The sequence below is a fragment of the Tupaia chinensis genome, unplaced genomic scaffold (genome assembly GCF_000334495.1).
Source record: "Tupaia chinensis unplaced genomic scaffold, TupChi_1.0 Scaffold000248_1, whole genome shotgun sequence".
NCBI lineage: Eukaryota > Metazoa > Chordata > Mammalia > Scandentia > Tupaiidae > Tupaia > Tupaia belangeri.
In genome coordinates this window covers 3,804,350-3,821,450 of record NW_006159726.1, presented here as the reverse complement: position 1 = coordinate 3,821,450, position 17,101 = coordinate 3,804,350, and positions in this window count along the sequence as shown.

Genomic DNA, 17,101 nt, shown 5'->3' with positions numbered 1-17,101 from the left:
TCGCTGAAATATTTTCAAATCTAGAGAAACATGCAAACATCAAGACCCAAGAACTACAAAATAATAATAATAATAATAATAATAATAATAATATCAACCTAAAAAGATCCTCTCCACAGCACATCATAGCCAGATGGGTCAAAATCAAAGACAAGATTCTAAAAAATGGCAAGAGAGAAACATCAAGCTACTTACAAAGGATATCCCATCAGGTTAACATTGGACCCCTCATCAGAAACAATGCAGGCAAGGAAAGAATGGGGAAATATATTCAAAGTGTTAAATGAAAAACAATTTCAACCGAGATTACTATACCTGGCAAGATTATCCTTCATATGGGAAGAAGAGATAAAAACATTCTCAGATAAACACAACCTGAATGAATTTACCAACTCCAGGTCAGCTCTACAAAAAGTTCTGAAGGGAGTGCTATACAAAGAAAACAAGTCAGACAGAAATAAGAGAACAAAAACAACCAAGAAAATGCCTACTTAATAATAAAAACAAGTCCTGAAATATCAATAATAACTTTGAATGTTAGTGGATTAAGTTCTCCAATCAAGAGACGCAGACTGGCTGAGTGGATAAAAACCAGAAACTGTCTGTTGCCTACAAGAAACTCACCTCATGGATAAAGACATAAATAGACTAAAAGTGAAGGGCTGGAAAAAAGTATTCCATACAAATGGAAATCAAAAAAGGGCTGGAGTCACAATACGGATTTCAGACAACATAAGTTTTAAGACAAAAACTATAAGAAGAGATAAAGAAAGGTATTATATAGTAGCAAAAGGGCTAATTCATCAAGGAGACATTAATGCTTATAAATGTCTATGCACCCAACTCCCGTATTTGGAGCACCCAAATATGTGAAGAAAAGACTGCTTGATTTAAAAGAAGAGATATATTGCAACATTATAATCATTGGGGATTTCAACACCTCATTATATCCTTTAGACAGATCTTCTAGACAAATAATAAACAAAGAGATACAGGATCTAAATGATACCATAAATCAAATGTTGTTTTTTTTTTGAGAGGTTTTTGCTATAGGGCGTGTGTGCTCGGCAGACAGAGAGAGACAGAGAGACAGAAAGCGAGAAATCACACCCCAGGGGGGATGGCCACACTGCAATCCCTTCTCCTCCATTCTCCTCTCAGGATCTTGGGCGCATGTGCACATGTACCCGGCGTGAGTTTAAGCCACGGGTCTGGGACTCGAACCACGGTTGACTACATGGGAGTCCAGCGACATAGCCATTATGATAACTGCTGGTCCCCATAAATCAAATGGTTTTGACAGACATGTATAGAACTTCCCACCCTAAAACCACAAAGTGTACATTTTTCTCACCCCACACATGGAACCTTTTCAAAGATTGACCATATTATAGGGCACAGATCAAGCCTCTTAGATTCAAAGGTATAAAAACTATATCCAGCATCTTCTCCAACTATAATGGAATTAAACTTACTATTAATTTCAGGAAAAGTCTGAAAATACACAAACACATGGAAACTAAACAACCTACTTATGAATGACTTCTCAACTACTGAAGAAATTAAGAATGAAATCAAAAGATTTATGGAAACAAATGATAACAAACACAAGTTTCCATAATCTAGGGGACACTGCAAAAGCAGTCATAAGAGGGTAATTCATAGCAATTAGTGGACATAACAAAAAGATGGGAAGGTGTCAAATAGACAACCATAATATATTGCCTCAGGGATTTGGAAAAACAACAAAAACTCCAAAAACTGTCAGCAGAAAAGAAATAAATATTTGAGTGGAAATAAATGAAATAGAAAATGAACAAACTATACAGAAAATAAATGAAAGCAAAAGCTGGTTCTTTGAAAAGATTAAAAGGATTGACACACCATTAGATAGACTGATTAAGAAAAAAAGAGAATGGAACCAGATTATTCAAATTCACAATAAAACAGGCAATATTAAAACAGATACAATAGAAATAAAAAGCATAGTTAGAGGATAATATGCGTGACTATATGCCAACAAACAACAGAACCTGGACAAGATGGACAAATTCCTTGATGCATATAATCTACCAAGACTGAATAAGGAGGATGTAGAAAGCTTGAATAGACCCATAACAAGCCAAGAGACTGAATTGGTGATAAATAACCTCTCAACAAAGAAAAGTTCAGGTCCTGATGGCTTCTCTTCTGAATCCTACGAAACTTTTAAAGAAGAGTTAACCCCATTCTACTAAAAATATTTCTAAAGATTCAAAAGGAAAGAATGCTCCAAACTCATTTTATGATGCCTCCATCATCCTCATTCCCAAAACAGATAAAGACATGACAAAAAAGGAAAACTACAGACCAATATCTCTGATGAATATAGATGCCAAAATACTCAACAAGATACTTGCAAGTCATATCCAACAACATATAAAAAAGATTATTCATTACAACCAGGCAGGCTTTATTCCAGGGATGCAAGGGTGATTCAACATATGCAAAACCATAAATGTAATTTACCATATTAACAGAAATAAAGATAAAAATCATATCATCATTTCAATCTATGAAGAAAAGAAGTTTGATAAAATAGAACATCCCTTCATGATTAAGACTTAGCAAAATCGGCATAGAAGTGTCATTTCTCAACACAATAAGAGCCATATGTAAAAAACTTATAGCTAACATTATACTGAATGGGGGAAAAGCTAAAACCTTTTCCACTAAAAACTGATACTAGACAAAGCTGCCCACTTTCTTCTCAAAAGAGAATAACACAAAAGGCATTCAAATAGAGAAATAAGAGTTGAAAATAATCTTTATTTTCAGATGACATGATGGCATACTAAGATCCAAAGGTACCCATGAAAAAACTTCTCAAAATAATAAAATTGCTCGAAGTAATACATGAATACAGTAAAGTGGCAGGATACAAAATCAACATACAAAAATCTATAGCATTTTTATATATGGACAACGAGCTGACCGAGGTAGAACTGAAGAAAATGATACCATAAAGGGATAAATCTAACCAAGGAATTCAAAGACCTTTACAAGAAAAACTATGAAAATCTTTAAAAAGATATTTAAAATGACACAAGAAAGTTGAAGGACACGATCTTGGATTGGAAGAATTAGTATGATCGAAAATGGCAATTCTACCCAAATTAATCTACATATTTAATGCAATTCCAATCAAATTACCAGAGGCATTCTACACAGATCTAGAGAAATCAATCATAGAATTTTGTTTGGAATCATAAAAGACCCTGGATTGCCAAAGCAATCCTGCACAAGAAGAGTGGAGTGGCATCTGACTCCCTGAACCCAAAATATATTAAAAAGCTGTGATAATCAAAACAGAATGGTATTGACACAAAAACAGCGAGCTTGACCAATGAAACAGAATGGATACCCCAGAAATAACCCCCAAAATATACAGCCAACTGATTTTGACAAAAGGTACCAATCAATCCAGTGGGCAAAGGAAAATATCTTTAGCAGATGGTACTGGAAAAACTGGGTATCCACCTACAGAAAGATGAATGTGGAAATTTCTAGTTTTATAAATCAATGATACTGCTTAATTAAGGAAACAGAAAGAAGGAAACTCAGAAAGGCCTGGAAACCCCAGACATTTCAAAGACTTCAAAACTTGAAAAGTCCATTGGCTAGAAAGGATCTTTGGTCGGTGTTTCACTACTTATTGAGGAGTAAAAAATAACCATCAAATTTAGTGTTTTGACACAAGAACAAATTTATCACATATCATGATTTTGTGTGTCACAAATTTGATACAGAGCTGTACTGACCAATTCTTCTGTTCTGTGTAGTATTGACTGGAGTATCCACTAACTGGTGGTATCCAGTTAGGGGCTCATCTGTTCTGGAAGATCCAAGATCCAAAATGACTGCAATCACATTATGATGGGGATGGCTGGAAGGCTATCCATATAGTCTCAGCCTGTCCACTGGTTCTCTCAGCAGCATAGTCAAACTTCTTGCATGGTAGTTCAGGGCTCCAAGAGACCAAGCTAGAAGTGGTTGGTTTTCTTAAACGCTGGGCCTGGAACTAGCATAGCATCATTTCAAAGGAGTCACAGTATAGGTCTGACTCAATAATTGGAGGGAAAAAACATCTTTTAACTGGAGATATGTCAAAGGATTTGTATCCACCTTTAGTCCGTCCCATTTTATTTTTCTTTATTCATGATAGAGTGTATACATGAGAGAGAGTCATCCTCATCTGTGGGTTTGTGTGGTCTCCAAGGCCATGCTGCTCTTTGAATTGTTTTTGTGTTGCTTTCATTTTTAGGAAGATCACTTGGCCTACTGAAAGAGTAGCAAAAGTAGTGATGTATTTTTAAGAAAATGAATCCTAATGAATCCCTCACATATATTTCAATGACTCTCTTTTTGGTAGATTTTCAGGCCTTCTGACAAAACCAAAATTAATCCAAGAAGTGTACTGGGTGAATCATACTTGAGTGCAAAGTTCCATCTGTATAGATCTTACTTTAGTTCTTGAAATATACCAGACTCTCTCCCACTTCAATAATGTAACTTTCCCCCTGCCTGGAACAGTTTGCTTTTCCCTCTCCTAGGCTAATACCACTTAGCCTAGAGATTGCTGCTTGTATGACATTTGTTCACAAAGGCCAGTGCTCAGTCCTTTGTCTAAATTAGTCTCTTCATTTTTGATATTCTAGCCCCTGTTAGTTTCCTTCACAGTTTGCATTATAATTTATAATTAGATATTTATTTGCATGTTTGTTTCTTTGTCATTTGCCTTCCTCATGATATATAAGCTTCTTGAGGGTAGAGAAAATCTGGTGAATTCAGTACTATATTAGTTTAACAAATATTTATTAAACGAAGGAGTGTGTGTGTGTGTGTGTGTGTGTGTGTGCATGTGTGTGTGGGGGGGTAGAGAGAGAGAGAATCACACAGGCAGGCTGTCCTACCTTAATTTGTGCTCCTAGTGTTAGCGCCTTAACCAGTTTCTGATTTTAATAGCAGTTCTCCTGTTTTTATTACTCTCAACACTCAAAACCATTATTTAGGGGTAGTCTCATGCTGATGGCAGCAGACCATATGGCCCTGGAGGAGAAGATCATTTTCAGAGCCCAGTGTCAGCCTGGAATTGACCTCTTATAGGCATGCACTCTCTCAGAGAACCATTGAAGGTGAAATTGGAGAAAGGGCAGCAAAGAAGCTGAAGGAATGACAGATAGTTGTTCCTAAGTAGCATTTCTCTCTTTTCATAGTATTAGAATTTTTAGCTGTGTGTGTGTGTGTGTGTGTGTGTGTGTGTGTCTTGAATAATGAATAAATTTCCCAGCCTCCCTTGCAGGTAGTTGTGGCCGTGAGTCTACATTCTGGCTAATAGGATGCAAGCGGAAGTATCATGTAATTAAAAAGAAAAAACCACAAACCATCCCTTTGTCTATCCTATTCCCTGTAATCCAGATGGTCCCATCCTGGACCATGAAGAAGGACAAGATCTTCAGGATGGAGATGCAGTGAGCTAGAAGAAATTTGCATTGCATAGGATTCTGTGAGCAGAACTGCCATATTGGCTTTGGCCTGCATCTCTTGCACTTTTATAGGAGAGCAGAATAAAGTTCTACATTTTAAAAGTGAGGTGTTCTCTTTATAGTTCTGTATATGTCTGGCAAAGCTAACCTTAATGGGTCCAAAATTATGTTTGGTATTAGGTTATGTGAAATTGGTCCCCAACAATGTCAGAAAAACAAAGGGTAAGACAATACCAATAGTACATAGAGATTATCACAAACCATGGGCTCCATGGTATTCCACAAAATGATTCCAAAGGTGGTGTTTCCATAGGGGAAAATAAATTCTCTTCATCAGGCTCTTCTTTCTTGACTGTTACAAAGGATTTGGAAAATTATTCCACTCCTAAAGGGCTTTCTGATTTCACCAGTGACTTCTGGCGTATCTTAAAGCATAAATTGATTCCTTTATTACTGTTAGAAAGTTCACCTGCCAGATTATACTGATTTCCTGAAGCCATTTTGGACAAAGGAAAGGTCACATTGTTTTTAGTAAAGATATGTTTTTCCTCCTGTATTACTTGCCTGGTTTCATTTTTTCAGTTTTTCTTTTGTGATGAATGTCTTAAATAAGACATTTTCCCAAGATATTTAAAGCAATAATACTTAACCTTTCATCTCCAGAGTCTTTTACAATGAGTCCTGAAGTCAGAAAACTTCTTACAAAGGCCACCGGTGGCATAAGTAAGTAAGAGGATAGTTCACAAACTATTAGATACTGTTTTAAGAGTGACAAAACAAAACAAAACATTATCAAGAGTCTGGTTGTATAAACTGCTGTGCATGGTGCTAATCCAAAAAATCCTGGACCCTAAAGAGTCATGTCTAGTATAAAGTCTCACAAGGAATATGTTTGAGAAGTTATCAAATTAGAACTAAGAGGGGAAGGAGAGAAGGGAGACAAAGAAAGGAAAAATGAGCAGGTTATCAGTGTGGGCAACTGGGGCTCAGTCCTTTTGAAGATCTCTGGACAGTGAAGAATAAGATACAGAGATGATGCATCTGAGGGAAGAAGGAGCTAGATTATTTATTACAAATAAAATTAAAGGAAAAGAAATGTGTTTGAGGACAGTTATCCTTTTTCATTTGATTTTTAAAATTTTATATTTCTTATTCACATTTAATTTTTGTACATCTTTATGGTCTAGAATGTAGTTTTTCAAAGGATGCATGTAGTGTGTGATAATCAAATCAAGGATATTGCGATATACATAGTTTCCAACAAAGACCTTTATATTTTTGTGTCTGTTAAATGCTTTTTCCCTGAGCTTGATTTCCTGTAGAGTTATTTGATTTACTGAACTATGTGCATGTATTACTAATACGAAGACAAATAAATTCTAAGTGTTACTAATATGAATTATTAAGAATTATATATGTTTGTCTATGTCAAATAGATAATCTGATTTTTTTTAATTGCCAGAGTATGTATATGCTCTCAGAGAGAGAGAGAGAGAGGGACACGGGGGGAGGGAGAGAGAGAGAGAGAATGGGAGAAAGCACCCTCCAATGAAATGTGGTCATGCCACAATCCTTTTTCCTCCATTTCTCCATCCCTTTAGGACTTTGGGCATGCATGAACATGTACCTAGCATGTTTTTTTTTAAGTCACCAGAGATGGGATTTGAACTACAGTTGGCTGTGTGGGATTTAGCCTTCTGTGCACAACATTTAACTACCACACAATGGGGCTGGCATGGTAATCTGATCATTTTAACACAACAGAACCTTTTTTCTAGTCCTTCTTGCTGATATTTATTATTATTATCAATTTGACTTTAAGCAGCTATTGAGTATGTGGATTATACCAGGTGCAGAAGGAGAGGAGGGAGATTTGGAAGGTAGAGGAACTTTAGTCCCAGGCTTTTGAAGTATCTCCAATGGCTAAAGGTGTTGAACATCTTTCCATGTACTTATTTACCATCTGTATATCCTTTCTGATAAAATGTTTGCTCATGTCTTTTACCTATTTTCTTTAATTGCATTGTTGGCTTTTTATTGTTTAATTTTTTTTTTTAAAAAGCTTATTTTATCTATATTTTCCATGAGTGAGAGAGACAGAGACAGCAGCCCAAACAGGGTCTTCACACTGTGATCCACCCCCCAGCCCCAGTCAGCCCCAGATCATGGGCATGCATATGCCTGACATACTTAGGGAGGTCTCTGGGCACAAACCCTGACCTTCCCATGTGGGTCAGCCTTGCAGAGTTTTGTGTTTTACCATTGTGCCATCCTCTGGTCCTCTGCCCTCACCTCTTATCCACAGTTGAAGTGTTGTTGAACTGTTCTTGAACACCATATAAATTTAATAACACAGTATATCTTGTTTTTTATGGCTTACATTTAATCACTATAGATCTTTACAGTGTACAGCATGCTTTTCCCAGCATGGACATAGTGCATTTTAGTTAAGTCAAAGATATTACCATATACATTATCATCAAAAGATAACTTTCGGATGTCATGGGAGGGAGGCCCCAGTTCTCACAACTTCTTGTGCACTTCTGCACTTCTGTTAGAGCCAGGGAAAAATTTTTTTTTTTTTTTTTTTCAACCGAGTGGGAGTCCTGCTCCTGGGAGACCAGACCTGATGGTCAGTTTGATGTCAGAAGAGTGGGATAAGAAGGAAGCCCCCAAAAACCTCCAGGAATAACAAGTAACCAGGCTAGACACCTGCTGAGCCCACTGTGCTCCGTTTTTTCCTGCTTTTTGTGGTGACTGGAAGAGATTGAAAGGCTAAGGAATGTTCAGAAATCCATTTAACCCTGGGCCTGTTTTTAGTTCCATGGGTTCAATGACAGGCTTCAATTTTGCTGGATGGAGTTTATGGATAAAAATATCTCCACTGAGAAAAGATAAGAGTGAGCTGCTGTAATGAAAGGGGAAAGGCGGGACAGGCACTCCTTCATAACCTACAGGTGAACACAGTGTGTGTACAAGAATATAACAACTTAATGTTGTAGTGCTAGATTGTTCTATAGTACAAGGGATGATTAAAAATGAAAATTTTCTTTAAAAAAGATAGCTTTTCATTTTTGTATCTATTAAATGTGTTTGTACTATCTCTAGTATTTATATTTGCTCTCCCTGCTATTATATCTTCCAATCTTTCAGTTTATGCCATAGAATGTAGATTTTCAATGTATATTGAAGGGGGACATAGAGTGCTTGTCTTTCATAGTCTGTCTTGTTTCACTTAGCATTAAATCTTCCAAATTCATTCACTTTGCATCAAATGTCAGTGTCTCATTTTTTTTTATGGCTGAGTAGTATTCCATAGAATACGTATATCACATTTTTTCAACCTACTTGTCTGTTCTTGAACATTTGGGCTGATTTCATGTCCTAGCAATTATAAATAATGCTATAATAAACTTGGATGTGCAAGTGTTTTCTTAATTGAGGGTTTTCTTATCTTCTGGGTAGATACCTAAGAGTGTAATTACTGGGTCATATGGTAGTTTTATTGGGTCATCGGGAAAGTCACGACACATTTTTTCTTAGAAAAACAGAGAGGGGTCATCAGATGGTGTAGTGGTTATGTTGCTGGACTTCCACATGGACGATCGTGGTTGGAGTCCCAGACTTGGTGGCTTAAAACTCACACTGGGCATGTGTACATGTGTGCTCAAGATGCCAGGAGGAGAGTAGAGTAGAAGGGATTGTGCTGTGGCCATCTCTCGGGGGGTGGGGGAGTTTGATTTCTCATTTTCCCTCTTACTGTCTCTGTCTCTCTCCAGTGAGTGCATGTGCCCTAAGGCAATAACCTTTTAAAAAATAGAAAAATATGTCATGACTTTCCTGAGAACCTAATATTTGTAGATTTCTGAGGAAACTCCCTATCGTTCCCCATGGTGGTTGTACTAATTTACATTTCTGCCAACATACAGGAGAGTTCCCTTTTTACCACAGCTTCACCAGCACTTAAAATTCTTTATTTAAAAAAAAAATTAGCCATTCTAATTCTACCCAAATTAATCTACATATTTAATACAATCACAATCAAATTACTAGAGAAATTCTTCAGATATAGAAAAGACAATCACAGAATTTATCTGGAATCATAAAAGACCCCATATTGCCAAAGCAATCCTGTGTAAGAAGAGTAGAGTAGGGGGCATCTCACTCCCTGACCCAAAAATATATTACAAAGTTGTGATAATCAAAACAGCATGGTATCAACACAAAAACAGACATGTGGACCAATCGAACAGAATAGAGACCCCAGAAATGAACCCCAAAACTGATTTTTGGCAAAGAGCACCAGAAAATCCAGTGGGAAAAAGAAAACCTCTTTAGCAAATGGTGCTGGATAAATTGGGCATCCACCTACAGAAAGATGAAACTAGACCCCTATCTCTCATCATTAATTAAAATCAAGTCAAAATGGATCAAAGAACTAAGCCTAAGACCTCAAGCTATAAAACTACTGGTGAATAATACAGGGGAAACTCTTGGAGACATCTGAGTAAGGAAAGATTTCTTAAATAAGATCCCCAAAGCATAGGCAATAATCCCACAATTAGACAAATGGGATTACATCAGATTAAGAAATTGTTGCACAGCAAAAGAAACAGTAATTAGTGTGATTCGACAACCCTCAGAATGTCTGGTTGCATCGGTTAAGACTTCTAGTACTATGTTGAAAGGAATGGAGAAAGTGGGCAGCCTTGTCTTGTGCCAGTTTTTAGTGAGGAGGCTTTAAGCTTTTCCCCGTTCAGTAAGATGTTAGCTATGGGTTTGTCATATATGGCATTTATTGTGCTAAAGAATGGCCATTCTATGCTGATTTTTCTGAGAGTCTTAATCATGAAGGAATGTTGTATTTTATTGAATGCTTTTCCTCCATCAATTGATATGACCATATATTTTCTTTATCTTACCTTCTTTTAAATGTTATGTGTCACACTTATTATTTTGTGTATGTTGAACCATCTTTGCATCCTTGGAATAAAGCCTACCTGGTTATGGTATATAATCATTTTAATGTGTTGTTGAATATGATTCACTAATATCTTATCAAAACATTTTGCATCCATATTCATCAGGGGTATTGATCTGTAGTTTTCTTTTTTCATTATGTTGTCTGTTTTGGGGATAAGGGTGATGAAGGCTTCATAGAATGAATTGGGAGGGCTTTTTACTTTTGGATCTTTAGAAACAGTTTGAGAAAATCAGGGTTAGTTATTCTTTAAAAGTTTTGTAGAATTCGGAAGTGAAGCCATTGGGATCTGGGCTTTTCTTTGTTGGGAGACTATTTATTAATGATTAAATCTCATTACTTATTATTGGTCTGTTCAGGCTTTCTATTTCTTCCTGATTCAATCTTGGTAAATTATAGGTGTCCAGAAATTTGTCCATCTCATCTAGGTTTTCTTGTTTGTTGGTGTATAATCACTGGTAGTATTCTCATGATCTTTTGTATTTCTGTTATATCTGTTGCAATATCACTTATTTCATTATTTTAATGTGTTGTTGAATATGATTCACTATTATCTTATCAAAACATTTTGCATCCATATTCATCAGGGGTATTGATCTGTAGTTTTCTTTTTTCATTATGTTGTCTGTTTTGGGGATAAGGGTGATGAAGGCTTCATAGAATGAATTGGGAGGGCTTTTTACTTTTGGATCTTTAGAAACAGTTTGAGAAAATCAGGGTTAGTTATTCTTTAAAAGTTTTGTAGAATTCGGAAGTGAAGCCATTGGGATCTGCTTTCCTCTTTCCCCAAGAAGTGTTGTTAGGTTGTCTATTTGCCATCTTTCTTTCTTCTTTCTTTTCTTGTGGGCACTGATTGCTATGAACTTCCCTCATATGACTGCTTTTGCTATGTCCCAAAGGTTATAAAAACTCATTTGTTCCGGGACCAGCAGTTAGCGTAATGGCTATGTTGCTGGACTCCCATGTAGTCGACTGCGGTTCGCGTCCCAGATCCGGTGGCTTAAAACTTAGGCTGGGCGCGTGTGCGTGCATGCCCAAGATCCCAAGAGGAGAATGGAGGAGAAGGGATTGCAGTGTGGCCATCCCCCCTGGGAGGGGTGATTTCTCGCTTTCTGTCTCTCTGTCTCTCTCTGTCTGTCTGGCGAGCACACACGCCCTATAGCAAAAAAACTCTCAAAAACAAAACAAAAAACTCATTTGTTCATTATCATTGGTTTCACTGAATCTTTTGGTGTCAATCTTAATTTTTTCAGTGGTTTTGAAGTCATTCAGGAGTAGGTTGTTTAATTTCCATGTGTTTGTATATTTTTGAGAGTTCTTTCTGTAGTTGATTTCAAGTTTTATTCCATTGTGGTCAGAAAAAATGCAAGATATAGTTTTTTTTTGAGAGGTTTTTTGCTATAGGGCACGTGTGCTCTCCAGACAGAGAGAGACAGAGAGATAGAAACCGAGACATCACTCCCCCATGGGGGATGGCCACGCCGCAATCCCTTCTCCTCCATTCTCCTCTTGGGATCTTGGGCACGCACGCACATGCACCCGGTGTGAGTTTAAGCCACCGGGTCCGGGACTTGAACTGCGGTCGACTACGTGGGAGTCCAGCGACATAGCCATTACGCTAACTGCTGGTACCAAGATATAGTTTTTATACCTCAGTATGTATACCTTTATAACTGGCTTCCTTCACAACTTAATTTTTTTAGATAAATAGTTCGTTCCTTATTATTGCTGAGTAGCATTCCATTACATTAATATACCACAGTTTGTTTATCCATTCTCTTGTTAATAGAAATTTGAATTATTTCTAGTGAAATGAATAAAATGCCTGTAAAAATTCTTACATGTGTCTTTAGATGGACACATGCTCTTGTTTCTCTTGGGCATATAATTAGGAATGGGTTCATTGGGTTATAGGATAGACACATGTTTAATTTCAGTAGTTCCTGTCAAGTGTTTCTCCAAAGTGGTTTTTATCAATTTATACTCACACTCACAATGAATGAGAGTTGCTTTTTCCCCATCAGTACTTGGTGTTAGGTTTTTCAATTTTTGTCTTCCTAGTGGCTATATAGCAAAAAAAAATTTTTTAAAGAAAGATGAATTATATACTAAGTGAAAGTTGGATTAGGTGGGAGAGGAGACCAGACATAGGTCAACTAGTTACAAATCTGTTATTCCAATGCCAATAAGAGGATGCCTTAGGAGCCTTGGGAAGGAAAAGTTTGAACTGCATGACTTTACAGAGATTGGCAGAGGCTCAGAGCTCAGTTCTTGTATGTCTTTTCATATGATTATTATTTATTTATTTCTTCCATGAATGAGAAAGACAGAGTTATAGCGTTGACAATAGGGTCTTGAGGTTGTGATACACCATCAGCCTCAACTAGCTCTGGATCATGGGTAAATGCATGCCAGGAATACTCAGGGAGGTCTCTCGACTTGATTAGCAAACCCTTGCATGTGGGATTGACTCACAGAACATCACATTTTACTGCTACACTACTGTCTTGCCTCTTTATGTTTTTTTCTAGCTAGAAAAAAACTTTCAGCATTTAAGTCACTTGCTATTAACTGTAGCCAGAGGGATGGGGTCACCTGTAATTAATCTTCCTGAGAGAGATCTTATTGTATTGCGGACACTGCAAATATTTGCAGAAATTTACTAGAAGAGCCTGAAGTGAATTTCAGAAATGAGAGGGTTTGCTATGGGTTAAATGAATTGCCTCATGAGGATTTTTAAAGCACTTTTCTGTTTGCTCCTTGGCTTGAGGACCTGGTGATAAGGTTGCTTCATTTTTCTCTCTCCCTCCTTCCTTCTTTCCTTCCATTGGTCCATCAGTGATTAAACATTTGCTGAGGGGCCTACTCTGTGCCAAGCCCTGGCTGGGTGCCACGGTGAATCCAAAAATGAATTTGACATGTTCCAGTCCTCTAGGAGTTTGGTGCATTCAGTAAAGGGTTGATCACATACACACACATATACACACAAAACACAATACCAGGCAATGCCATGTAAATCTTCACTGTCTTGTGTCTGTGACAACCCTTCTCCCATTCTACCACTCAGAACTCTCCAATGAAAGGAGTGAGTTCTTCAGTAATGAAATAAAGGCTGAGTGGATAGCAGGAAAAGTTCCTGTTTAAGGTGACACTTGGGTTAAGCCAAAGATGGGTAAGATTTCTATAGCAGCGATGAGGGAAGTGCATGAAAATAATAAGGAACAATCTTAGTAAATGTATAGAGAGGCAAAATTTAGGGTACAGTGAAAGAACTAAAAATAGAATTCAGTCAGAACACAGAGTGTATGGAGAGGAGCAGTGGCATATCAAGTAGGAAGGGAGAATGGACTGAGGGTCAGAGTAGAGCCCCTTTGCAAATTTTATTTGATGGGTGATAGGGAACCGTTGAAGATTTCTGGTGAACGCAATATAATCGAGCTGCTTTTTGCAAAGATTATTCAGACAGTGATAAATTTTAAGACTGAAGGAAGAATAATGTTTTAGGAGGCTTTTGTAATAGTCTAGGGAAGGATTAATGAGGGCATATACTAGATTGTCTGGGATAGGAAAGAAAGAATAGATAATATAAGGAATAATTGAGAAAAAAAGAGCGTTGAGAGAGAAAAAGGAGGGAAGAAGGCAGAACAGAAACAACTGTTTTCTCTTTCATAATGCTGTATTTTGAAAGTCAGCCAGACTTTGCAGGAAGTAGATGAGGGTGTTGACCAGGAGTATATTCCCATTAGGAAGAGTAGTCTAGCTGTGGGTAACATGTCAGGTGGAACCCAGAGTAGAATATTCCACTGTGTTCAATATAGAATCCTGAAGACACAAAATCCAGTCAAAGCCTGACGTCCCATTACTTGACTCCAAGCTTTGCTCCTTGCTATATAGGGTGCACGTGCTTGCTGGAGAGAGACAGAAAGAGGAAGAGAGAGAGGGAAAGTGAGAAATCACTCCCCCAGAGGAGTTGGCTATGTCACAAACCCCTTTCTTCATTATCCTTTTGGGATTCTGGGCATCAATGCACATACACCTAGCATGATTTTCAAGCTGCCAGGTCTGGGACTTAAACCACAAAGTTGGTGATATGGGATCCGCTGCCTTAACTCCCATGCCAACTGCTGACTAAGCTTTAATGCTGCCACTACATCTCATTCCAGCCTTTCATTGTCAAACTTCTAGAAAAAGGTCCATGTTCTCACTGCAGTCTTTCTTTACTTCCTACTCACTCAGCTCTGGCTGATCTGATTCTCCCCTCCTTCACCGCAAACAAACACACACTGCTCATTAAGTCACCATGTTGCCAGAGTTTGTGGCTATTCTTTCTGGTGGGAGTTTAACCTGCAGATTCAACCATGCCCAACATCATTGGCCACATACCCTACTGAAAATATTCTCCCATCTTGGATTCTATGAACCCACTTTTCCTAGTTTTCCTATTGTTTCTCTGGCTACTCCTGTTCAGTCTTCTTTTCTAGCTCATTCTCTTTGGTTAGTCCATTATGTGTTGGAGATTTTAGGCCTTCTTTTGTTTTTATCCTATGGTCTTTCTCTAAGTAACCCCATTAGATATGTCTAACTTCTGTTTTTCCAAAAACAATTAACTTTTAAAAATTCATTTATTTCCATAAGCAAGAGAGACACAGAGAGATAAAGGGGGAGTGACAGCACCTCCAACAGGATCTGACACTGCAATCCACCCCAAGGCTCAGTCATAAATCTTGAGCACATACGTGCCTGGTATACTCAAGGAGGTCCCTGGATGGGAACCTGGAACCTTCCAATGTGGGTTAACTTTGCAGAATGCTGTTCTGTGCCATGGTCCAGCCCCTTCTGTTTTTATCTATATGCTAATGGTGCCTAAATTTCTACCTCCAGTCTAGACACCTCTGTTGAGCAGCAGACCTGTAAATCCAATTTTACTTGTCCACTTGAATGTTCCCAAAGCAGCTCTAACTCAGCATGTGTAAAACTGAATTTATGTCCTCTTCCATCCAACAGGATTCCTCTTTATTATAAGTGGCACCACCAGCTATTTATATATACATTTCAGAAGCTAGAGAAACAGTCTTGACCATTCTTCCTCCCTTAATTCTTCATAGCAAATCAATTAATTTCATGTTGCTTTTACTTCCTAAAGTATTTCTCAAACCCATTCATTTTTTTCCCACTGAAGTCTAAGCTACCAAAAACTCTCATCTTGACCACAATGATGAACTCAACCTAACTCTGAGCCTACTCTGCCTTCCACTTCAATACTTCCTCCACCAGGGAGCCAGCAAAAACCTTTCTAGGCTTAAATAGAATCATCTTCTTAAAAGGCTTTGGTGGTTTTCCATTGTTCGCAGAGCAAAGACCAAAATGTTCATCTGTCCTTGAGTGTCCTAAAAGGGCTTGCTTACTGTCCTCTTCAGCATTACCCTTTCCAACCTTTCCTCCTTTCCCCTTCCTAAGCTCCAGCCACTCAAACTGTTTCTCTGTCGCTCCAACCCCTCAAACTCACTCCTTCAATAGGACCTCTCGGTGGAAGATTGCCTGGAAGAATCATCTCCAACCCTCCTCTACCCAGCTGATTTCTAATTATGGCCTGAATCTCAGATTAAATACTACTTGCCCAGGGAAGCCTTTTTTGATGCCTTTATTTAAATCATTCTAAATTATTTGTTATATGTTCCTCTAGCACTGGGTACCTTTCCTTGTGCTCCCTTTGTACAGCTTATAACGACCCATGTATTACTGTGATGATTTGATTAAGGTTTGTCTACCCCACAAGAATTTAAGTCCTATGAAGTTAAGAACAGTGTCAGTTTTTACTTGCCCTTGTCTTGCTGGCATGACTGGTAATTTCTGAAGCAGAGTAAGCATTCATTAAATATATGCTGAGTAAATAAATAAGCAAATAGGTTGAATTAAGCTATATTATACTGTGTCACATGGAGTGGTGTTGAAGAAGCCTTCAGTGTACGTAGCAGTTTCTCTGTTAATAATGTCGGCTGAGATGGTAATAAATATTCTAAGAGGTTGAAAGTTGGTGATCCTGAGCAATATATATCCTGGTAGAAATGTTGAGCTGGCTTACACAACATTCTGAGGAAATATTGAGCTGTATGGAAAGATTTCAAAATGTATATATTTCATGTGAAAATCTGAATTTCTGACTTTTCCTGAAGTAAGCTTTGGTATCACTGGGCCAACATTTTCTTGGAGCAGTGATTGGCTAGAGTTGGATAGGGACGGCCCTATTTTCATGGGAGCATTAGCTTTTCAACTCACTTTTGTTACCACATAGCCTCCTTCACTCATTTAATTACCTGCCTGGTTCACAGAGGCATATACTTTGTTGATTTTAAGCTTTATTATTATTATTATTATTATTATGAATCATTGGACTCGGCTAATAGAGTAGCCCAATAAAATCCCTAAATTATCTCCATGAAACACCATTCATTTACTTTCCTTAATTATTTATTTTTGTTTGTTCTCAGGTTTTGGCATGTGGTGTGTGCATGTGCTGGAGACAGACAGAGAAAAGGAAAGTGAGATATCATACCCAAGGGCAGATGGCCATTCTGCCATCCTTTCTCTTCCAGTC